The 23714-nt window shown below is 41.6% G+C and overlaps 1 protein-coding gene across 1 annotated transcript in view; it reads left to right on the top strand.

The window, feature by feature from the left end:
- The first annotated feature begins 324 nt into the window (after positions 1 to 324).
- The window catches only part of MTUS1 (microtubule associated scaffold protein 1), a 151471-nt gene continuing 128081 nt past the window's right edge, over positions 325 to 23714 (top strand). Inside the window, 3 exon segments of the mRNA XM_057537134.1 lie at positions 325 to 439; positions 8369 to 8482; positions 18476 to 18539. The gene's annotated coding sequence lies outside the window, so the exon portion shown is untranslated.

The following is a 23714-nucleotide window of genomic DNA, read 5'->3' as shown; positions in this document are numbered from 1 at the left end:
GAAGCGCGGGAGCTCGCACGGAAAACACAGGTGGCAAGAGGGGGAGTAGGAGGCAAGATCCACTCGGCAGCAGGCCAGGTTTGGGGCCCCAGCTCCGGGCACGGCTGAGCCCCGGTCGCCCGCGGGGACCTGCGTGGTTTCGGACCTGTGAGGTCTCGGGCCTGTGTGGTCTCCGACCTGCGCTTCTACCAGGTGCGCAGGCAGCAGCCCGAGGCGCCGCGTCGCGCGTGGCAACAGGTGCATCGCAGCCCGGAACAGACGCCGCAGGCGTGGGGCGGGTCGGCACTTAGCCCGGGAGCGCGCGCGGCTCCGGGACTGGGACCCGGGAGCGCGAGAGGAGGGAGGGAGCTGGCGGGCGGGCCAGGCCCGCCTACCTGCGGAGTGGAGCCGAGCTGAGCGGAGCGGAGCGCGGCGGGAGCCTCGGGGCCGGTGTCTCGAGGTACAGCCCCGCGCGTCTTTCAAGTTTCTTGGGGCGCAGCGCCCTTGGCTGCCGCCTGGCCTTTGTCTCCAGCTGCGAGGCGGCGGCGGGCGAGGGGGGCAGAGGGGGCCGCGTTTTGCTATTTACAAGTTTCCCGAGCTCCCCGCCCTGGCTCCACCCCCCGCGGCCGGAGAGGCTGGGAGGCTGGGGCGCCCCGGACTCCGGGTTCCCGCCTGGCAGTTGCAGCGGCGGGCGGAGGCGGGAGTTGGCGACAAGCCGTGGGTCCCCAGGTGCAGGCGCTGCCCGCTGGGCACTGGTGGCACCCGGGCCTCCCGGGTGGGCCTGGCGCGACTCCGCCGAGGGTCCAAAGGGCGCCCGGGCTCGGAGTGCTGGTCTCCCGGCTCCCCGGGGGGCTCGGGGTTGGCTCGAGGCGCTGCGGTAAGTGCGGAGTTGCGTCGATTGCCGCTGCCCAGCCGGTGCGCAGGGGGGATCGCGGGCGAGGGTGGAGAGCGGACCCCGTGAACGCGACCGTCACAGGGTGCCGGACTGGCTCCGAGGGAGGGGGCGGGTATTCTGGGACCTTGGGTGCCAAAGTTGGGGGAAAGGTGGGGAGGCTGCGGAGGGCTGGTCTCACGGGGTGGGGGGTGGGGGCGGGCAGCGCAGCTCGTGCGGAAGGGACGGATGCGGATCACGTAGCTGTCACCTTGAAAGTGACCGAAGGCATTTACTTTAGAGTTAGTTACGCAGACTGACACGCCCGCAGCCGGAAGCCGCCTACCAGACACTTGACCCGCCTGGGCCCGTCCGGACCCCCCTGGGCCTGGCACTCAGCCTTCCTGCTGGGCGGTTCGCTTGGGCCCATTCTCAGCATAAGCAACCAGGGCTGAAAAGATGGCATTAATGAGGTTGCTGTAATTCCCAAGGTCCTCTCGCCTGTGTCTTATTACTTCCTGCGGTTCACATGTGCTTTTCTAGCTCTTTAGAAAAATCCACTCTTAACTAAGATCACCTGATTGACTACAGTAATTAGTGGACTTAGGTGTTTACCTACCTTAAATAAATCTTTGTCCTTTTTTTTTCAGACATAAACTCTTTTCTGCTAAGTTATTTATTGATTCTGACTTGGACTAATTTATTTTGGAGTAAGAATGGAGAGATTAATTCTTCATTTAGCCTGCAAAAGTTTTACATGCCCCATTAACTACTGTTTGTTTCAAGTAGTCAGTGTACTAAGAAAAGAAATCCAGTGTGTTTTGTTTTCTTTGTTTGAATAAGGTTTTAGGTGAAACAGGGGAGATGAAAGCATTTGTGTTTTGCCAGGTGATAGGAATTCAATCGTCTTCACATGAAACCTTGAGCCCTTGGGCTGGAGGGTGAGCGTGTTAGGCATGGAGGGAAGGAGGCAGACCATCTAGGAGGCAGGGGAATTTTAAAAAATGAGAGTAGCTCCTTCCTGGGAACCTATGACCTCCTTAGGGAGTTTAGATTCACTCAGATAACAGTGTGTGGTTAACCCTGAAAGGAATTGCATAGTTGGAATTGCAGTTCTGTAGGCAAACCTATTTTTCAGGGATAATTAGGGCAGGAAATGATGGGCAATTTAAATTGAACCAATGATGTCCTGTTTGTATAGTGCTTTACAATGTATAAAGTGCTTTTATTGATTTTTTTTTCCTCCCCTCAAGTACAAAATTCCCTAAGGAAAGTTAGGCTCTAGAGTGCAGGCTCAGTAGTTGTGGTGCACAGGCTTAGTTGCTCCGCGGCATGTGGGATCCTCCTGGACCAGGGCTCGAACCCGTGTCCCCTGCATTGGCAGGTGCATTCTTAACCACTGCGCCACCAGGGAAGTCCCAGAGTATTTTCTTTATACTTGCTAACCTATAGCAGATTTACTTATTACAATATATAGTTTATATAAAACTGTATAACTGTAGTTAATACTGTTGCATGATGTTTTCTTTTCTGCTTAACATATCATGAGAAACTTCCCATGTCATTACAGTTCTACATAATATTAGTGGCTACATAATACTACACTGTATAGATGTAACAATTTATTTAACCATTTCCTTATAGCTGAACTTTTCATTTATTTCCAATTACTATTATTAAATATATACTGATGCAACAAATATCCTTTATAAAACTTTATATATCTCCTGTATTTCCTTAGGATGGAGTCCTGTGGAATACAGCTGATGGCTCAAAGATCTGTCGATACAGAGTGACCACTGCTTTCTAAAAAAAAATGTTTTACCAAAGTTTGTTCCCACCAGTTCCCACTCTATGAGAGTACTTGTGTTACTGTATTTTTGTTAATACGGAGACTCATCCTGCAAAGGAAAAATAATTATTGCCAGCCTTATAGGTGAACAGTGCTATCTCACTATTCAAATTTCATTTCTTTGATTCCAAATGATGTTGAATATAAAAAATCTCTAGTTATTTTCCATTTTTATTCCCTTTTAATTGAATGTAGTGCCCAATTTTTCTCCTGGAGATACTAGTATTTTTCTAGTAATTCATAAGAGCCTTCGATAGTAAACTTTTGCCTTTCGTCATGCAGGTATTCCCCCCCACCCCAATTTTGTCTTTGTCTTATAAAGACAAACACTTAGCTCATGTTTATAGTAGTTTTGACTTATAGAAGTTCTGTACTTTAATGTAGCCAAATCTGTTGACTTTCTCAAAAACAAAAATTTTAACTCTTCTGAACCATAGCCCAAGAATGATGTATGACCGTGGCACAAGATAACTTTTAAAAGAATTCTCCAGAATTCTGAATTACATTTTTTTCAAATCCATTAGGAGAATCTCCATGTCTTGGAGTAGAGACTGTTGCAAAACAGATTGCTCTGTTGATGAGAGATAGTTGTGCATGGTATGTAACATTAGGAACAGCATTCTTTGAAATCTGAGAAGAAAGTTTTAAATCCCAGGGAATGAGCCTTTCAGATCTGTTCTGTGATTATGTAAACTGGGCTCACAATCCATTTATCGTCAATAGTTCATTTATAGTATTATCTTGTCACAATTCTTTTTATATTCATTATTGTAGTTTCATATTGAATTGTTTTTTTTAAATGTTAACACTTTTTAAAAAATTTATTTTATTTTTTATTTTTTGGCTGTGTTGGGTCTTCGTTGCTGCGTGCGGGCTTTCTCTAGTTGCGGCGAGCCAGGGCTGCTGTTCGTTGAGGTGCGCGGGCTTCTCATTGCGGGGTCTTCTCTTGGGGCAGCATGGGCTCTAGGCGCGTGGGCTTCAGTAGTTGCAGCACACAGGCTCAGTAGTTGTGGCTCACAGGCTCTAGAGCGCAGGCTCAGTAGTTGTGGCACACGGGCTTAGTTGCTCCGCGGCATGTGGGATCTTCCTGGACCAGGGCTCAAACCCGTGTCCCCTGCATTGGCAGACGGATTCTTTTTTTTTTTTTTTTTTTTTCCACACACGCGCACACACACACACACACACACACACTGTATTTTATTTTTACAAGAGATAAATTTACTGACACCAAGCATTGTAAATGGATGACCACAACAAAAGCAACAATGATTGCAATTACCAAACACGAAACATACTCATACTATGTCATAATTCAGTCCAGTAATCCTCCACTGTAACAGCTCCTTTACTTTGCAGTGCAAATTGATTTGTATATTTTTTGTCTCTGAGTCCTTGTGGGATTTTTTTTTTTATTCAAACAGAAAGTCACAAAAATTATAATCATCCTCATCAGTTCACTCAGTCCCATGTAATTAATTTTTTTTTATCTTGATCTTTTGTTAGCACTTTTATGAATTCATCAGATTTCCGTTAGAGTTCTGAAAATGCTTATTAAGTTCAGCAGTATAGTCAGTTACCAGAAACCTGTACTTGTCAGAGTCTTTTCCATGAATTCCTTGAAGATGAAACCCTTTTATAGGAACATTTTTGCAAAAGCATCAGAGTACACCCAGAACTGTCTGTAAATGAGAAAAGACTTAAAAATGACCAGGGTTAAAGTTTTGATGAAAGTTCATAATAATGCAATTGACAAGGAAATTTAGTTATTTCTGAGATACACATTTTAAAGTAATAACTAGAATTATGACTTATTATACCAGAACATATAAGATTTTTAGAAATTTCATGTAATGTCTGAAACATTTATATTAACATATTTCCATACAAATAACCCAAAGAAAGTTTAGTATTAGTTGGTTTTTTTGGTTTGTTTTTTATACTGCAGGTTCTTATTAGTCATCAGCTTTATACACATCAGTGTATACATGTCAATCCCAATCGCCCAATTCAGCACACCACCCCCCACCCCACCGCGGTTTTCCCCCCTTGGTGTCCATACGTTTGTTCTCTACATCTGTGTCTCAACTTCTGCCCTGCAAACCAGTTCATCTGTACCATTTTTCTAGCAGTAGCCACTGCTCCAGCAGGGAAGCCCCATACTGAATTGTTGATATGAGTCTTTTTTTTTCTTTTCTTTTTTTTTTGTGAATTATGACTGTTTATTTCACATGTCCCCCCCTTTGAACAACCACAACATAGACATTCAAGAAAAAGAAGAAAACAGTCTTCAGCTGATTCAAACCAGTGATACCAAAAGACTCACTATCTGTATTTATACACAGGATAACTATATTCTTAAGTAACCAGAGTTACTCCTACACCTTTCGTTTTCTTTTCCTTACCCATCCTCATCTCTATTTTTTTTTTAAACATCTTTATTGGAGTAAAATTGCTTTACGAGGGTGTGTTAGTTTCTGCTTTATAACAAAGTGAATCAGCTATACATATACATATATCCCCACATCTCCTCCTCGTTGCGTCTCCCTCCCATCCTCCCTATCCCATCCCTCTAGGTGGTCACAGAGCACTGAGCTGATCTCCCTGTGCTATGCGGCTGCTTCCCACTAGCTATCTATTTTACATTTGGTAGTGTATATATGTCCATGCCGCTCTCTCACTTCGTCCCAGCTTACACTTCCCCCTCCCCATGTCCTCAAGTCCATTCTTTATGTCTGCGCATTTATTCCTGTCCTGCCCCTAGGTTCTTCAGAACCTTTTTTTTTTTTTAGATTCCATATATTTGTGTTAGCATATGATATTTGTTTTTCTCTTTCTGACTTATTTCATTCTGTATGACAGACTCTAGGTCCATCCACCTCACTACAAATAACTCAATTTCGTTTCCTTTTATGGCTGAGTAATATTCCATTGTATATATGTGCCACATCTTTATCCATTCATCTACTGATGGACACTTAGGTTGCTTCCACGTCCTGGCTATTGTAAATAGTGCTGCAATGAACATTGTGGTACATGACTCTTTTTGAATTATGGTTTCCTCAGGGTATATGCCCAGTAGAGGGATTGCTGGGTTGTATGGTAGTTCTTTTTTTTTTTTTTTTTTTTTAATAAATTTATTTATTTTATTTATTTATTTTTGGCTGCGTTGGGTCTTTGTTGTTGTGCACAGGCTTTCTCTAGTTGCGGTGAGCGGGGGCCACTCTTGTTTGCAGTGTGCGGGCTTCTTGTTGTGGTGGCTTCTCTTGTTGCAGAGCAGGGCTCCAGGCACACGGGCCTCAGTAGTTGTGGCTCGCGGGCTCTAGAGCGCAGACTCAGTAGTTGTGGCTCACGGGCTTAGTTGCTCTGCAGCATGTGGAATCCTCCCGGACCAGGGCTCGAACCCGTGTCCCCTGCATTGGCAGGCGGATTCTTAACCACTGTGCCACCAGGGAAGCCCTGTATGGTAGTTCTTTTTTTTTTTTTTTTTTTTTTTTTTGAATTTTTGAATTTTATTTTATTTATTTTTGTATACAGCAGGTTCTTATTAGTTATCCATTTTATACATATTAGTGTATATATGTCAATCCCAATCTCTCAGTTCATCACACCCCCCCCCCCCACTTTCCCCTCTTGGTGTCCATACGTTTGTTCTCTACATCTGTGTCTCTATTTCTGCCCTGCAAACCGGTTCATCTGTACCATTTTTCTAGGTTCCACATATATGCGTTAATATACGATATTTGTTCTTCTCTTTCTGACTTACGTCACTCTGTATGATAGTCTCTAGATCCATCCATGTCTCTACAGATGACCCAATTTCGTTTCTTTTTATGGCTGAGTAATATTCCATTGTATATATGTGCCACATCTTCTTTATCCATTCATGTGTCGATGGGCATTTAGGTTGCTTCCATGTCCTGGCTATTGTAAATAGTGCTGCAATGAACATTGTGGTAGATGTCTCTTTTTGAATTATGGTTTTCTCAGGGTATGTGCCCAGTAGTGGGATTGCTGGATCATATGGTAATTCTATTTTTAGTCTTTTAAGGAAACAGTATGAGTCTTTTCTTGATGTTTGATAAGATATATATGTAATTTAAAATGTTTTCCAAATTAATTTTTAACACTACTCATAAACTATTGATTTGAAGAGGGGAAAAAAAAAAAGCCTTCCAGATTTCTCAAACTTGGGTTATCTTTCCATATGATGGAAGCTGAAATATACCCTGAGGATGTTTAAAGACCTCACTAAGAGTGCTCTCCATAGGAGCCTGAGTTCCTGCCTTTCACTCCCCATCTTTTCTAGCCTAACAATAAGCCATAGGCCCATATATGAGCTGTGAGGATGTGGTTGGTATGTGGTGTGTGTTTGGAGGTACTTAGAAATGGGCCCAGACTCTCTGGAGGTAGGTGAACCTAGGAGGAAGTGACCATCACCACTTAGCTGGCAGGTACGTGGGCAGCAGTGGCTTGTGGCCGCCACAGGAGATAAAGAGTGACCAAGAATGAGTGATCCTACCCTGCAGGAAAAGAAGGATTACATGGTTTGGTATGACATTAGCCAGCCTGAAATGTGGTTCAGAAAAGCCTGCTTTGATCAGGGTTCTCCAAACTTGGCTTGGGACAGTCCAATATAACTAGGAACTGAGTTTGCCAACTTCTAACAATTTACTTCTAAACAAGTTTTATAAAAGATTGCCCTAATGGTAGTTTCCCTTTTTTTGGCCGCACCATGCAGCATTCGAGATCTTAGTTCCCCGACCAGGGATCAAATCCGTGCCCCCTGCAGTGGGAGCGGGAGACCACTGGACTGCTAGGGAAGTGCCTGGTAGCTTCCTTTTTAAAATGACTTCAGTGTTCTTTGAAATCAGCAGTTATTACTCTTCTATGTGGGTGGTTATTCATGATATTAATGCATGACTTTTTCTTGTTCACTTGGCTCCAGATGAAAAAGACGTTTCCATTTTGGGGATGACAGATTTGGGGACTAATCTTTACTGTGTAGATAGATACAATAATACTTCATTTTCATATACCATAAGTAAATTTGCAATTTGTGATTGCCCTGATGTCTAACTTTTACACAATCAAGGAAAAGATGGTTTGCTCCACAAATTTATAGAGTGTAAACAAGGTTGAACCTAGTGGTATTTTACTTAGGTAAATAGCTTTCAAGCATTTTAGAAGTACATACTTGCATACAAATCTGATTCCCAAACAGCCTTGTTTGTTCATTAAAGCTAGTAGGTTTTCCTTAGCCTTGTGTTTAAGTCCCATACTGAAGAGAAGTAAAAATGTATTTACTTAAAGATAAACTGTATTTAGGTCTTGCGAGTAGGCCCAGATCTAAATTAATAAATGTTTTTGTGTACACATTACTTACATGAGTAAAAGAAAAACCACACATCCTACCTGTAGTCTAACCTAAAACCTTTGTTTCATTTTGAGGTTGTAAAACTATAGATAGTTTTAAAGGCAGTTAAGGTTTCTTTCAAGGAAACGTTTACTTCTTTAGTAGGGTTGAATAGATTCTTCTTGAGCAGTGAAGGAAGATGAAGAGTGGGTCATAAGTTTCTCAAGCTAGCTGGAAAGGGCAGAGTGGTCGTGAGGAAATTTCTTCCAGGTATTGTCATTTCGTTTGAAATTGTACTGATTTCATGTTTCAGTAAGAGCTGTGCTGAGCTGAAGGGCAGGCCTGGCCAGCCCCCTACTGTGTGCACACAGCAAGAGGAAGAGCCGAGACTAGGAAGAAAACAGCTGGCAACGAATCGGTCTTCTAGGTAAGGTGCCATGGAGAGAGGGTTTTAAAGCCCTTAAATTACCTTATCATTCTTTTAATTCGTGCCTTGTCAATTTATATTTAAGTTCAATGCAAAGAAGAGAAAATCAGTGTTTAGTTTGAGGGCGAATCATTCATAATTACCCTGATCTTCTGCAGTTAACCAAAACATTTCAGGACATTTTGTGTCCTCAGTTGGCACTGAGGATGGAACCCCTCTGGGAGAGAGTCACACTTATCAAAAGAGTAGGAAGGAGAGTTGGAAAAATATATTCTTGTGTGAATAAACATATAGCTTAACTAATGTTTATGGCAATGTTCACGTTTGACTGTTGGTTGTTAACTCATCTTCTATGCTTTTTCTGCATTGGAAACTTGGTAATATTTAACTTGGGCATTATTTACGTACACCACAATTCTGAAGGAAAAGTCAATATTTCTTCATCTTATTTCAGATAAGCAGGTCATATAATGTGTTCAGCAGTGTTCAGTGACAAATGAGAAATTCCCTTTTATATTTATCTCGTAGATTGTCTTGATGGTTGGTAACAATGATTTCAAGTTGAAACTGCATCTTTTAAAAACATAGTTCCCTTGGCTAGCTTCATGGAACAAAAACAGAAGCCAGTATAGATCTAAGCAGTCTAAGATATGACATCCGCACATGAACTCACCCCCTTTTCCCAACCTCTGTGTCAGGTTGATTGGGTTGTATTTACCAGAATAGCTACCAGTTAAATCTCCCTCTGCTATAAGAAGTCTTTTTTCTTGTGCAGTAAACTGCTACACTCTAGTCATCTTATTCCTAGGCAGATTATAGAGTTGAACCATGTTTGCACACTTCTACTAACCTAACCTAATAGTCTATAATTCAGATGAGGATTTCAGATGTCTTGGTGGTGAGAGAGTAAGAAAGATGGGAGAAATGGGTTACAAAGGGTAAATTTTTTTATATACCAAGAAAAATGCGCTTGTTTTGTTGGACCTTCAATCTCGACACTATATGTAGAACCAGGCCACTTATACATAGTGTACAGTTAGGATTATGTTTTTATGTTAAGTGATGAATAAAAGGCATGAGTAACAATCCTTGCTGTTGGAATCTTAAGTTTGATTTTCATCCGCCTCAAACCATGTATTGAGCACTTTCTACGGGCCAAAGACTGTGCAGGGTAGATATGGGGAAAAAAAAGGAAAACTGCTCCAGTTCTCAGAGGAGTCAGCCAGAAAAGCCTCCACCATTGGGAAAAGGGCAGTTTTGGACAGTTAGTAAGTGTGTCCAGGTTACTAGACATATTCTCTTGAGTCGTTACCATTGTGTCATACATTGGAAATTCTGCTTACTACATTGACCAAATTAGGTAGACATAAAGTTTTTTTGACATTTTTGGTTATCTAAAGACTCCTGATCCTTAATCACTCTTATTCTTTTCCTTCTCACCAAAAGATACTTAGCACTACGGTCTGTGGTTTCACTTACTTTCTCTGGATAAGCTTTTTAGTGACTTTTTCCCAGATCTTTTTATTACTTCTTATGAGCTTCTTGAGGATAGGGTCTAAACCTGATGATGCTGGGTAAGATTGTACTTTGAATAATTATTTATACCAGATGTAGCCTGGAATAAATCATCTAGAGCTCTGAGCTCTGATGGCATGGAAGTTTGAAATTCTTTCTTCAGTTAGTCACAGCTACCAGAGGTCTTTTAAGCCTGAGATATTAATTTCCTCCCTGCTTTTCTCGACTTCCCTCCTTGTCGTCTCCTGGTGCTCCCTCCCCTCCATCCACTGTGATGTACTCAGCAAGCAGCTCAGCCTGTCACTTCATGTCCCTCTGGAAGACTGTACCGTTAGGAGTTAGGGTCCCATAGAGCTGGAAGGCATGAGGCTCCTCTTCCTTCGGAGTTATAATTCTGTTTTATTATGATAGTGCCATTCTCAGAACATCTGGCATACCCATGTGCAAATACTTGTACAGAATTAATTCCAGTTGTGATCATTTTATTCCATTCTCCATTTAGGCAGACAGTCACAAGTTGACAGTTTCTCGTGAATAGAGACTTGGGCTGTTTCTTGTCTGGGGAAATATGTATTTACATTTTAAAGAGGGATTTAGATGAATTTTCAGTCTGGGATTGTCTCTCTTAATACCTTTAATAAGATTTGTTTCAGAGTAGTTTTGCGTTTCTGTAGAACTTTTTGATGATTCACTAGAATTGCTGGTTATTGAATTTGATGTAGTACTCTCAAGTATTGAATTTTGTGTTTAACGCTTAAAAATTTCTGGTGTTGCTTTATGGAAATATTAAATGACAACTATGCAGAGTGAGTTACTAATTCATTTTAATGCCAGTATAAGAAGAATGGGTCCAGTCAATGAAAAGGGAATGGAGATAGGAAAAATCCTGCATTTCTCTTTTTATAAAAAAAACTTTAAATGATTTTATATTGCGGATGTGACTGTTTTTTCTCTTAGTTGTGACTATTATGTTAGAAAATGTCGGTTACATCTTGTTACGCTGAACATTTAAAATTTATAACCGTATAGGTACATAATCAAATGAAAATTGTTTTCTACTTATATGGTATATGTGGAAGCCTCCAGGGCTGGTTATTGTTTTTTTGTCTCTGCTTGCTCTTGTTTTTATTAAAATTGGAATAATAAAACAAATAGAGGTATTTCAACCTTGAGCTAGATTTTGCTCACCCTGATGTCCATTATGAAACCTTGGGGGCATACTATGTTATAGAACTGGAAAAAATGTTACTGGTATCCAGAACATTTGGCACAAGGATGTACTAGAGAGCACACAGACTTTGAAGTTAGACCAAATAGGATTCGTTTCTGAGCTCTTCAATGTTAGCTTCGAGGCTTTGGATAAGTTAATTCAATGCCTTTGCGCCCAGTTGCCTCCTCAGGACAGTGGGGATAATACCTGTCTCCTGGAGTTATTCTACCACACTGCCCAATATATGAAAGGTATAAATGCTAATAATTTTCCTTTGTTTCTTGTTTTAAACCTCTTCTGATTCATGGATAGGAAGTTGCATTAATTTTCTCCACGCAATTTTGGGGGTGTTGCTTGGATCCTCTGGTGCTGTCTGTAGGGAATTAAATTCCAGAAACAGGAGCCTGATAACTTTCCCTCTTCCTTAAAAAGAATTGGTTTATACCAGTACCAGTTGAGATTATTCATTATTTATTCTTCAACTCCACCTTTGTTACCTCTTGGTTTTCTTGGAAGTTTGTGTTTAGTGGAGTTGCTGATTTTTTTTATATTTGAGCTGTATTTTTTAAAAAAATTAAAGTAGATACTTTCATCTTTGCTAAAGTCTGTAAATTATGTTGCCAGTTTGCTGTCAGCATATTCTAAAAGCACTCAGAATTGAATCATCACTTTGAATCAGTAAAGCGCTTGTGGATTTTAAAGTACTGCCATCCTCTGTTCTAATTTTTAACCTGTAACTTAGTCCAACAACATTCATATTTGAGAGTTTTGGTTTTAAAATGTTACCATTAATATACATAATTATTGAGGTAATGCTGAATTTTCATCTTTTGGACAAAGTGAAATAAAGCAGCACCATATGTTTTTGGAAAGTAACTTGTAAGTACGACATTAAGGACGTTTTCATTCAATTATCACATCAACCCTATGAGGTAAACAGGGCAGGTTGTGAGAGTTCTGTTTTATACATGAGGAAACTGAGAAGCAGAACTCTTTGGATAAATGTTTTGTATTATGATGAGTAAGTTATGGAACCAGGACTAGGACCCAGATCTTCCCTCCTGGTCCATTCCCCACTCCAAATAGGATACTGTTACTTGACTACTTCTAATGCCGTAAGAAGTAATAAATTACTGTTGCTAGGATTTTCTTCACATTGCTGCTGCAATGGGATCAAAGGCACATGGTAGTTTGGAAATGTAAAATTTCAGATGACATAGCTTAGAATTATGGTTTGTTGTTTTTCCATTTTCTAGCCACAGAACATAAAACAGAATGTTAAATCTTGTAAGCCATTATGATTAGTAGCAGAAATGGAAAATTGACAGTTACAGATCATTACAACAGTATCTTACATTTCTATAAGAATTTATAGTTTTCAGACTGCTTTTTCAAAAAGAACCTAATTAGATTCCTTTGAACGATCATCTGAATCATTTGATTATAGAACAATACATTGTAAAGTATACCCATTTTACAGATAGTAATGCAAGGTCATGCATGTTGAATAGCGACTAATATTTGTTTTTCTGAAACATTTTTTTTTCCTATGGAAGTTTTGAATCCTATTTCCTTATTTTAAGCTACATAGAGGCAGGTAATTCTTGGGCAGATGGAGTTAACCCCGGGTAGAAATTTAACTAGGAGGTGAGGCCTGTTGTCAATCAGAACTGGGAAGAGAATGTCCCATAAAACCACAGTTACGCCTTGGGTATCAACCATGGTTTCTAGCCCTAAAGGTCAATAGTTCTTATTACCAAAGTGACTTCTAAGGAATGTCTGCTGTTAGGACTTGGAAAGGAGGCCCCTTCAGGGAGGTTGGCTCTTCCTTGGGCTGCCCCTGTGAGTTACGTGTGTACATACATTGACCTTCTGTTTAGGCACTCATATTTGCTAGTGGAAAGCCCAACACAGATAATCATTCTCAAGTAAAGGCTACAGGAAGTCGATGTTTAATGAAGTTTGCGAGATAAAATGTGAGGTGCTGACTTGTGTAACTGCACCCACACATAATGACACACACACACACACACACACACAGTGACATTTTTCAATTGGTCTTGGAGTGATTCAAATGGAAAATTATTTCCTTTTCGCCAAGTGGACTTTGAAAGGATATGGCAAGTGTCTGAAAGAGTCTAAACATGTCCCTGTTCATGATCATTTAACACTTTCAGGAAAAGATTTTATTTTAGCTTTGAACTCTACCCTGCGCACCTGGTCTATGCTTATTTCCCTCAAACAGCCTGGGCTATTTTTTGGGTAATTTCTTTAAGTAGCTGTACAGAATTCAGAAATGAAAAGGATGCACAGTTTTTACATCAAATCATTTCTTTAGCCCAGTTGTACAAAGCTTGACAGTGGCCTTTGATAGACACTATGTGTAAATGGTGGTTAGGTTTTAGTTATTTTACTTTCATAGAGACAGTCCCTTCTGTGTTGGCTCAGTACTATCCTGAAACTTTGGCTTACTGTTTTAACTCATTCTTTTTACTGATTTTCATGAAAAGGCTTACTTTTTGATGGGATTCTGAAAATTATCTACACCGTGATGTGATATCCACAAAAGTAAGAATTTAATTTTGTTCACCTCCCTTATCAGGAATACTTAGAAGAGTGCTTTATATTTAGTTGACCCAAAAAATGTTGACGAAATGCTGACTTAGACTGAGAGAGAATATTTTAGATTCTTGGGGGTCTGTTGGTTTGGGTTATAAGCACCTGGTACATGGTCCTGCTGACCCGCTGTTCAAGGTGACTGTTTAGGTCTGAAGCTATAGTGCCCTCTAGGGTCATGGCCAGAGACTTACTCCTCTAGGAGGGTCAAGGTGAATATGTTACAGTAAAATGTAAAAATCTCCATAAGTAGAGCAGGTTTGATGTCCATAAGATCAAAGATGGTAGTGGGCGTAGTCAGCCTTCAAGGTTTCAGTTGGGTAGGAAGGGTTAGTTGGAATGTAGATTATAGAACAAGAACCAGGAAAAACATCTCCCCCCGCAGCCCCACGGAAAGGCATTTTATTTTAAATATAGCAGTGAATACATGTCAATCCCAAACTCCCAGTCTATCCCTCCCTCTACCCTTCCCCCCTGGTAACCATAAGTTCATTCTCTAAGTCTGAATCTGTTTCTGTTTTGTAAAGTCATTTGTATCATTTTTTTTTTTTAGATTCCACATATGAGTGATATCATATGATATTTGTCTTCCTCTGTCCGACTTACTTCACTTAGTATGATGATCTCCAGGTCCATCCATGTTGCTGCAAATGACAGTATTTAATTCTTTTTAATGGCTGAGTAGTATTCCGTTGTATACCATATCTTCTTTATCCATTCATCTGTCAGTGGACATTTAGGTTGCTTCCATGTCTTGGCTATTGTAAACAGTGCTGCAATGAACATTGGGGTGCATGTATCCTTTCGAACCATGTTTTTCTCTTTCTCTGGATATATGCCAAGAGTGGGATTGCTGGATCATATGGTAGCTCTATTTTTAGATTTTTAAGGAACCTCCATGCTGTTCTCCATAGTGGCTGTATCAGTTTACATTCCCACCAACAGTGTAGGAGGGTTCCCTTTCTCCACACCCTCTCCAACATTCGTAGATTTTTTGATGACGGCCATTCTGACTGGTGTGAGGTAATATCTCATTATAGTTTTGATTTGCATTTCTCTAATAATTAGTGATGTTGAGCATCTTTTCACGTGCCTCTTGGCCATCTGTATGTCTTCTTTGGAGAAATGTCTCTTTAGGTCTTCTGCCCATTTTTTGATTGGGTTGTTTGCTTTTTGGATATTGAGCTGCATGAAATGTTTGTAGATTTGGAGACTAATCCCTTGTCGGTCTCACCGTTTGCAAATATTTTCTTCCGTTCTGTGGGTTGTCTTTTCATTTTGTTTATGGTTTCCTTTGCTGTGCAAAAGCTTTTGAGTTTAATTAGGCCCCATTTGCTTATTTTTGTTTTTATTTCCATTACTCTAGGAAGTGGATCAAAAAAGATCTTGCTGCAATTTATGTCAGAGAGTGTTCTGCCTATGTTTTCCTCTGAGAGTTTTATAGTGTCCAGTCTTACATTTAGGTCTTTAATCCATTTTGAGTTCATTTTTGTGTATGGTGTTAAAGAATGTTCTAATTTCATTTTTTTTTTTTTTTTTACATGTAGCTGCATAAGTAGAGCAGGTTTGATGTCCATGAGATCAGACAAAAATGGTAGTGGGCGTAGTCAGCATTCAGGTTTTCAGTTGAGTAGGAAGGATTAGTTGGAAAGTGGATTGTAGAACAAGAACCAGGAAAAACATCTTTATGTTCCAAGCTGAATTAATGGATGTGTTCTGGAATACATAGTGCTGTTTATTAGCCATGTGATCTGTGGGAAAAAAAATTTTTAATTGAAGTAAAATTAAGTAACCTGAAATATGCTTAGCTTAAGTGCACAATTATGAGTTTTGACAAATATGCACGTGTGGAACCAACACAGTAATCGAGGTATAGAACATGTCCATCACTCCCAGAAAGTGCTTTCAACCATGCGAACAAGTTGCTAAGCTTCGGTCATCAGTAAAGTGAGGATTATAATAACGCTTGCTTTACAAGGTTGTTGCCATTATAACAGTAGCAAATAACAATTGTGTGTGAGTTAGAAAGTTTCCAAAACTTTCATGTAACTCTTAATCCTATGGGATGGAATGTTACTGTCATATCAGTTTTTACAGATGAGGAAAATGAGGCCAAGATTATTTTTGGCTTGATCAAGGTGGGTAACCCAGTTACCAAGTAAATGTGGGAACTCTCTGTGAGTGACGCCTGCCCTCCGTGTCTAGGCAGCTATGGGTCTGTAGCTGTATAGCGCTACCAACTGTTAGTTGATTTTATTTCTGTGAAAAGGCGAGTTCGGAAAGAGATCAAGAGTACACATTTGAACTGAGTTTAATATCCATTGCTATTTATTAACTGTGTCTCTTGGGCAAGGTACTAACTGTCTGGAAACATCAGGTTTAGTATCCAGAAGGGGTGGAGGGATGGGAAGGAGGTGACTGTCATGGGACCTGTCTGTCCCACTGGGCTATCAGCTGAGAGGGTGACTGTGAGAACACTTTGAGGACTTTCAAGTGCTACACGCCCCTGTCGCTGTCGTTACCCGTGGAAGAGGTAGCTGCTTGCTCCCCCGTTCTGGCCTCACACGCTGGTGACTGTGGGCAGACAAGTGGGACTTGACAGTGTGTCAGGGACAGGCAGTTCCCACTTGTCGGTTTCTCGGTGCCGTGAATACTGTGTTTACACAGCGTTTTCTGTCTCAGGTCTTTCTGACATTCAAAAGCCTCAGACAGTTTTTCAGCTATTAGGTCAGCCTCACTCCACAGTACTTGCCATTTTATTTGGAAAGTGTCTTTAAAGAGAATTCTATTTTGATTTTCTTTCTGAAAAGTATACCCTTGGTACAAAACAGTATGCGTTGGTTTGAGGTGGGTGAATCCCTAAGTAATCCGGAGAACTGCAGGATGTGTTCTGGCCTGAACAGATTCTCTGGTGCATGCTTCCGTATTCCTGAAGATGAGCCATCCGCATCATGTGTTTAAATGCCAGTGATTAAACATAGCCCTTAACTTCAGGATTTAAATTTGGTCCGTGCAAACATCCTCTTCAAGACTGTTCTCTTAAGGATTGTTTCCCCGCCCCCCCCCGCCCAGTACACCCGCTCCTGGGATGGTTCTCAGTCCTGGAGGAGCATTACAGCGTCATAACATCACAGCAACGGCTGAGGGTTGTCTGGTCCAGGTGCTGGCTTTCAAGCTCTTGGCCTCTGCAGAGGCAGCTCCTCAGGGTTGGTCTTTAGAAGCCTCTGTCCATGTGTATCCCATGGGGCTTTTTTATTTTTTTTTCTTTTTTAAATAAATTTATTTATTTATTTATGGCTGCGTTGGGTCTTTGTTGCTGCGCGTGGCCTTTCTCCAGCTGTGGCGAGCGCGGGCTACTCTTCGTTGTGGTGCGTGGGCTTCTCACTGCGGTGGCTTCTCTTGTTGCGGAGCACGGGCTCCAGGCGCAAGGGCCCCAGTAGTTGAGGCTCGTGGGCTCAGTAGTTGTGGCTTGCGGGCTCAATAGTTGTGGCTCACGGGCTCTAGAGCGCAGGCTCAGCAGCTGTGGCGCACGGGCCCAACTGCTCCGCGGCACGTGGGATCCTCCTGGACCAGGGCTCGAACCCATGTCCCCTGCATCAGCAGGTGGATTCCCAACCACTGCGCCACTAGGGAAACCCCCATGGGGCTTTTTTGTGTGCTGGCTTCTTGGCCTGTGTCTTGGCTTCCAGTGGAGGGGTAGAGCATACGCTGACCCTTCCGTGAGGGGTCCAGGGCCTTTCTGATCCATTGGCCGTCTCAGCACTTCCTTTTGTGTGGGTCTTTCTGGCCCTCCTCTTCGACCTTCCTGGAGAGTGGGAAGTAGCTCCCTGTAGCCCAGCCGGCATCCTCGCTACCCTGCCCACCCTCCTCTTCCTCACTGCCCTTTTCACCTGACTCAGAGGTTCCTTGCAAGAATTTGTGAACCAGGTGTGCTTGGTGACAAAATGTCTACTGTGATATAGTGAAGTGGAAAAAAAATGCAATGTACTAAGATTTTCATCAAGCTAATTTATATAGTCTAAACTGAAAGAATGTTGTTTACTCTGCAGTTATGTACTCCCTTCATTTCTGTGTTAAAATGCCCTTTTATAATGTGTTGGTAGTAGTAAAAAGTTATTTTGTCTGAAGTATCTTTAGTGACAAAATTAAAAGCTGGCTTCCCCAGGTTGTCTCTCTAGATTTTTGGAGGGGAAATTTTACTTGTCCCTAAAATCCGAAAGGCTGAGAAGCACTCATTGGCCTGTTGCTCGTCTTCAGCCCAAGCGTCATCTTCTCCAGGGAGCCATGCTTAATCACGCCCTCCAGACCTGCAACAGTGGAGTCCATCCTCTGGGTTCCCTTAGGCTGTGCCACTTCTACTTTTTTTTAAAAAATATTTAATTAATTAATTAATTTTTTTGGTTGCGCCGGGTTTTAGTTGTGGCTTGAGGGCTCCTTAGTTGCGGCACGCGGGCTCCTTAGTTGTGGTACGCAACTCTTTAGTTGCGGCATGCATGTGGGATCTAGTTCTCTGACCAGGGATCGAACCTGAGCCCCCTGCATTGGGAGCATGAGTCTTAAACCATTGCGCCACTAGGGAAGTCCCTGTCGCTTCTACTTTTGCAGTTTTTGTAATTATTTATTTGTACTTTCTTGTCTTAACTGAACTACAGGCTCTTTGAAAACAGGGACTGTCTTCACCATTGTGTCCCTAGCAGAGCTGCTGGCACATGGTAGGTGAGTAATGAATTTTGTTGAATGAATGACAGCTCTTTTAGTAAAAGGGCACTTTATTGCAGGGATGAGGAAACAGGCAGGGTGGTGTGTGAAGTAACTGACCCTCACTTAGCTTCTTGGGACTGTTCTAGTGCTCTTGTATGGGTTTTTTGCTTTTTGTTTTTTGTAACTAATTGGAAGCTTTGAATATAATAAAAATCACATAAGGATTATTCCATGCCTTGAAAGTCTCTAGAATTAGGAGACTAGTTCTAAGGAAATTGGTAAGGTTTAGATGGCTAACTAAAACATCTTACATTTATATGTTGGTGGGGAACAGAGTTATTCTCAACTGTAAATGTGGATTAAGTTAAACCACACTGCCCTCTTGCTTGTAACAGCTAAGCTAGGAAGTTAGTATCCTAAAAGAATGGTGTTATTTTATATATAAAATATATTAAAATATTAAAATATTTTGCACAGGGGTTACAGCCATGCGGAGAAAGGCATGAGTGGATACTGGAATTCTTCACTTAAAAAAAAAAAAAACTAGGCTATTGAATTTCACAAATTATTTTGTGAAACAGTCCTCTCCTGTTTTTAAGTACAAATCTTCATTGCGTCCATCTCTGCTTTTAAACTCCAAGCCGGCCTGTCTTTGCCATCAGGGCCACAGGTCTGTGTAAAGGGAAGCAGTGGTCCTGGCCTCAGTCAGTTTGGAATTTGTTGACCACAACTGGGCTGCAGGTTGGCGTTGAGGCCGGAGTCTTATTATTGAATTATTTCTGCTGAGAATTTATTGTTGAGGGTAATTATTTAGAGGTTTCTGTCTCAATTGACTTGCATGTACCAATGATTTTAAAGGCTGTCACAGTCAGGCTGTCATTCGATTGGGAGCCAGATTTGGACCATTTTCACGGAGCTAAAATCTTGGCATTAAAACACGTTCACTTTAGAAATATAAAGCTAGGGCTTTCCTGGTAGCACAGTGGTTGAGAATCTGCCTGCCAATGCAGGGGACATGGGTTCGAGCCCTGGTCTGGGAGGATCCCACATGCCGCTTAGCGGCTGGGCCCGTGAGCCACAACTACTGAGCCTGCGCGTCTGGAGCCTGTGCTCCGCAACAAGAGAGGCCGCGATAGTGAGAGGCCCGCGCACCGCAATGAAGAGTGGCCCCCGCTTGCCACAACTAGAGAAAGCCCTCGCACAGAACGAAGACGCAACACAGCCATAAATTAATTAATTAATTTAAAAAAAATAAAAAAGAAATATAAAGGTAAACAGAGCCCAGCTTGTGAATTTCCAGGTTCTTCTATAGCACAACAATCTGCATATTCAAAGTCTTTTTTTTTTTTTTTTAATTTCACTGTCCATGCCTCCAAGTCTCTGGAGGATAGAGTCTAAGATCCCATAGGCTCATTCTTCCTACACCCCTATTTGAGAAATGCAAAAAGTAGCCAATTTTGGAGCAATGACCTTTTGTCCTGCTTATGAGGGTAAAGGAGGAGACGTGACTGGGTTTCTCACTTCCTGAGGTCCATGTTGTCTTCCTTAGTTCTCCTGGCACATTTCTATATTTAGCTGTCCTGGAACTCCGGAGTACATGGAGGGGAGGATACCTGACAGAGGGATACTCACCTTCAGGGCCGGAGACCCCCAATAAGATGCTAAATGCCACAGCCAGGACCAGTGAGTGAAACTTCTTTAGTCCTTGGATCTGCAGCTCTGGGTCAAGCCTACCTGTCTTCTTCTCAAATACTAGAGCCTGTGTGTGGTTCTTAACGTTTTCATGAGGTCTCCATTTAATGTTGTCAGTAGAAGTCTGGAGAGCAAATATTTGACACTGTAAACTTGTGGGTTCAGAAAACATGTACAATTCTTTGTAACATCCAAGTTGGGGATGAATGAAAGAGATAAATTTTGATATGGCATGATGTCCTTGAAGGAGAGGTACAAGGTGAAATACATAAATGTATTTTTCCCTATTTTTTTTGTATGTTCTCCCTTGAAATTTCAGTTGTTAAAACATTCAAACCTAATTTGAGGTTCTTATGCTTCATTTTAGCAGTGAGATGGAAAAAGCAAACATTTAACTTGACATTCATGTTACTATAGCTGTCTTTTATAGAGGTGTAGCAATAGATGGTGCAGACTTTTAACGTCAGATATATTTAGTGTTTCTGGTAGGCCTGTTCCAATTGCAGAAGTTATAGTATATGGTTATTTTTATAAACAGCGCAAGGGGATATTTAACTTACTATGCTGTCTTGGTGTGCTATGCTTTTTTTGGAAGGTGACTAAAATTTTCTTTGAATATTTTTATCAATACCTACCTCTTCCCAAGGCTGTTACACAAATCTGAAATCTCAAGGTTGCTGCTGGACATGATACTTCAGGGAAAAAAAACTCATCACTGAGTTGTTTAAAATTTCCTGGCACATGGGTTAATATTCTCACACGAGTAGGAAATCTTTCAGCCTTTTTTTTTTTTTTTTTTTTTTTTTTTAACCCTGATGAAATCATGGGCACTATGGGTTGCATGTTTGGAATGGGAGCACAGCCTTGGTCAGGCCAACTGAGGGCAGTGTGTGTGTGGGGGGTGGGGGGTGGGGGGTTGGGCTATAAAGGTCATGACCCTGCTATCCTTGGAGGACATTCGCCTTTGCAGCCCTTAAGAGATTCTTGCTGTGTTAGCAGAGGAGTGTAGCTAATCCTACTGAGACTTGCGTGGCTTCTGAAGAGTTTCTCTCTAAGGACATGATGATCTAGGGCCAAGTTCAGAATCAGAGAGGGGCTGCTGGCCTAAAAATAGTCACAGTTTAGGAGGAGGGCCTGATGGCACAGAGCCGCTGTTGCCTTCCTGCTGCCACAAGATGACCCGGAAAGGAGGCAGTCAAGTGGGGAGGCTGTGTGTCTGAAGACAAGTGTGAAAAGTGTAGGGGAGAGGAGTGTTTTCTTCCTGGCTTGTGTCAGGGGAGGTAACAGTTTTAGTGATTGACTTTTTAAAAACCCCAGAAAAAAATAAAAGTAAATATTGGAGGTTATTCTTTTTATGAGGCTGGGCTTGGTGAGATGTATTTCTAGATGTTTCTAATTTGCAAGAAAATATTTTGTATTTAATGTTAGTCACAGTATGTTTGAGGAGTGGAAACAGTAACGTGCCTTGTTTCCTACACTGCCTGGGAACACAAAGCGAAGCATTGTTTGAAAACTTGCAGACAACAGGTCATTTAAACAAAGACCTATACATTTTAAATTGAATTTTCTGGGAGGATTATTCAGCACACTTACTCATAACTCTTTTGGATACATATGGTGCACGTTTTATGACGTGGGCTTGAAGAAACTTCAGTCTCAAAGTGAGACACAAAAGAATCTTTTCAGAAAGGTGGCTGTTTTTGTTTGGGTATAACATATTCAAAACTTCATATTTATTTTAGAGACTTTTTTTTTTGTTGTTATTTAAGGTGAAACCAGATCACTTTAGAAACTTAATCAGTGGTCAGAAGGCCAAGAACACCCTCTTCCCTCCCAGCCTTCAGGTAATTGTGGAGGTCTGAGTGGCGAAGAGGTGGAAAGTATTTTGTTTGAACACATACCTATTGATTTAGGAATGGATGGTCATTTATTTTCAAGGATTCTTCCACTGTATCTTAGAGTTGACTATTAAGTTTAACGAATATCATCTGATTTGGGAGCTGCAGCGAGGACTCCCTTGCCTTTGAAGATATTTCTTGTCACCTTTAGCACAAAGGCTAATCTGTTGCTCATTGGTGTTCTAGATCAGTGGGTCTTTTTTTCCTCAAAAGTGTGATGAGAGACCATAGAGGGCTTTGGGAGGGGATTTGCGTGAGCTCACAAATTCAGAAGGATCATTCTGGTCGCCGTGTGGAGAATATATTGTAAGGAGACAGGAGGCTAATGATTTGCTCAGTTAGTTCTTCAGGAGAGAGACAGTAGTGGCTTGGACCTGGGGTAATGGTGAAGGTGAGAAATGGCTGCGTTTGGGATGTATTTTGAAGATAGCCCCTATTTAGGAGTGGCTATTGGGGTAAGAGGGAAAGAGAGGAATGAAGGCTGACAACTGGGTTTTCGGCATGATCAACTTGGGTACCTGGTGGTATAGGTATTCTCTTTCAGGGAGAATAAGGAACACTGGGGCAAGAAGGAAGCTGGGGGTGTCTAGAAGCCCAGAGTTCTCTTTTAGATGCAGGAAGTGTGAGATACCTATTAGACAAGCAAATGTAGGTGTTGACCGGACAGTTGGGCATTAAAATCTGGAGCTTTAGGGAAAGATCAGGGCTAGAGATATGCTCGTGGGAGTTGTTATTCCAACAGGATGTATTTGTAATAAAACCACGCGTTAGGAAGAGAAGAGGTTAAGCGGCTGAGGCCCGCCTTACTCCCAACATTGGAAGGTTGGTCAGAGAAATATCCAGCAGAGGCGTTTGCCAAGAAGCAGCCCGTGAGTTTCTGAGGATGAAGATAGAGTAGTGCCTCTGAAGCCATGTGAAGGAGGTGTCTTGGACTTGAACCCTGTAAGGTGGGTGAAGAGTTTTGTTTACCAGACAGAGAACACTTTTGTTCACTTTTTGGTAAGTGTGTGTGTGTGTGTAACTGTCATTTAGAATCTTTGATAAGCTTGCGGAAAGCATGGTAGAATTCAGCCAAAGGTAAAAACAAGTACAACAGATTTCTTTAAAACACCAGAATGTGAGATTTAGTTACCCTTAGGCAACCTCATTTCAGAGAAATGTATACATTCTGTTAATGATTTTTGAAATATTGACAGTGGATGGAGGAACCGTAATGCTCTTTGAGGGCCCCTGAGGTCCAAAAACACTTCTTTATATCTGGCCACTGCCCCTAGTGCTGTTTTAAGACCTTGGTTTGTCTGGGCTCTTACTTCAGAGACCCCATTCCACATCACATTAAAATATAACCACACTTGATATACTTTAACAGTTGAGTTGCTGTTGACTGCTGATAAAACACTACATTTAAAACCTTTCTGTTCTTTGCCTCCTTACCTGCTACTTACAGTACTTTTCAGGTCCCAGCTGCACATGTGACTTGCTCAGAGACCCCCCACTCCTGTAATAGCAACCAGAATGCCCCTGCCTTTCTCCATTGACTACAATTTCTGTTTGGACAGTTGTGTTATTTATTTTTTGGTCTATTTTGTCCACCCTATAG

This window comes from Balaenoptera acutorostrata, chromosome 21 (assembly GCF_949987535.1).
Source record: "Balaenoptera acutorostrata chromosome 21, mBalAcu1.1, whole genome shotgun sequence".
NCBI classification, from domain to species: domain Eukaryota; kingdom Metazoa; phylum Chordata; class Mammalia; order Artiodactyla; family Balaenopteridae; genus Balaenoptera; species Balaenoptera acutorostrata.
This window is presented reverse-complemented; position numbering and strand designations above follow the sequence as displayed.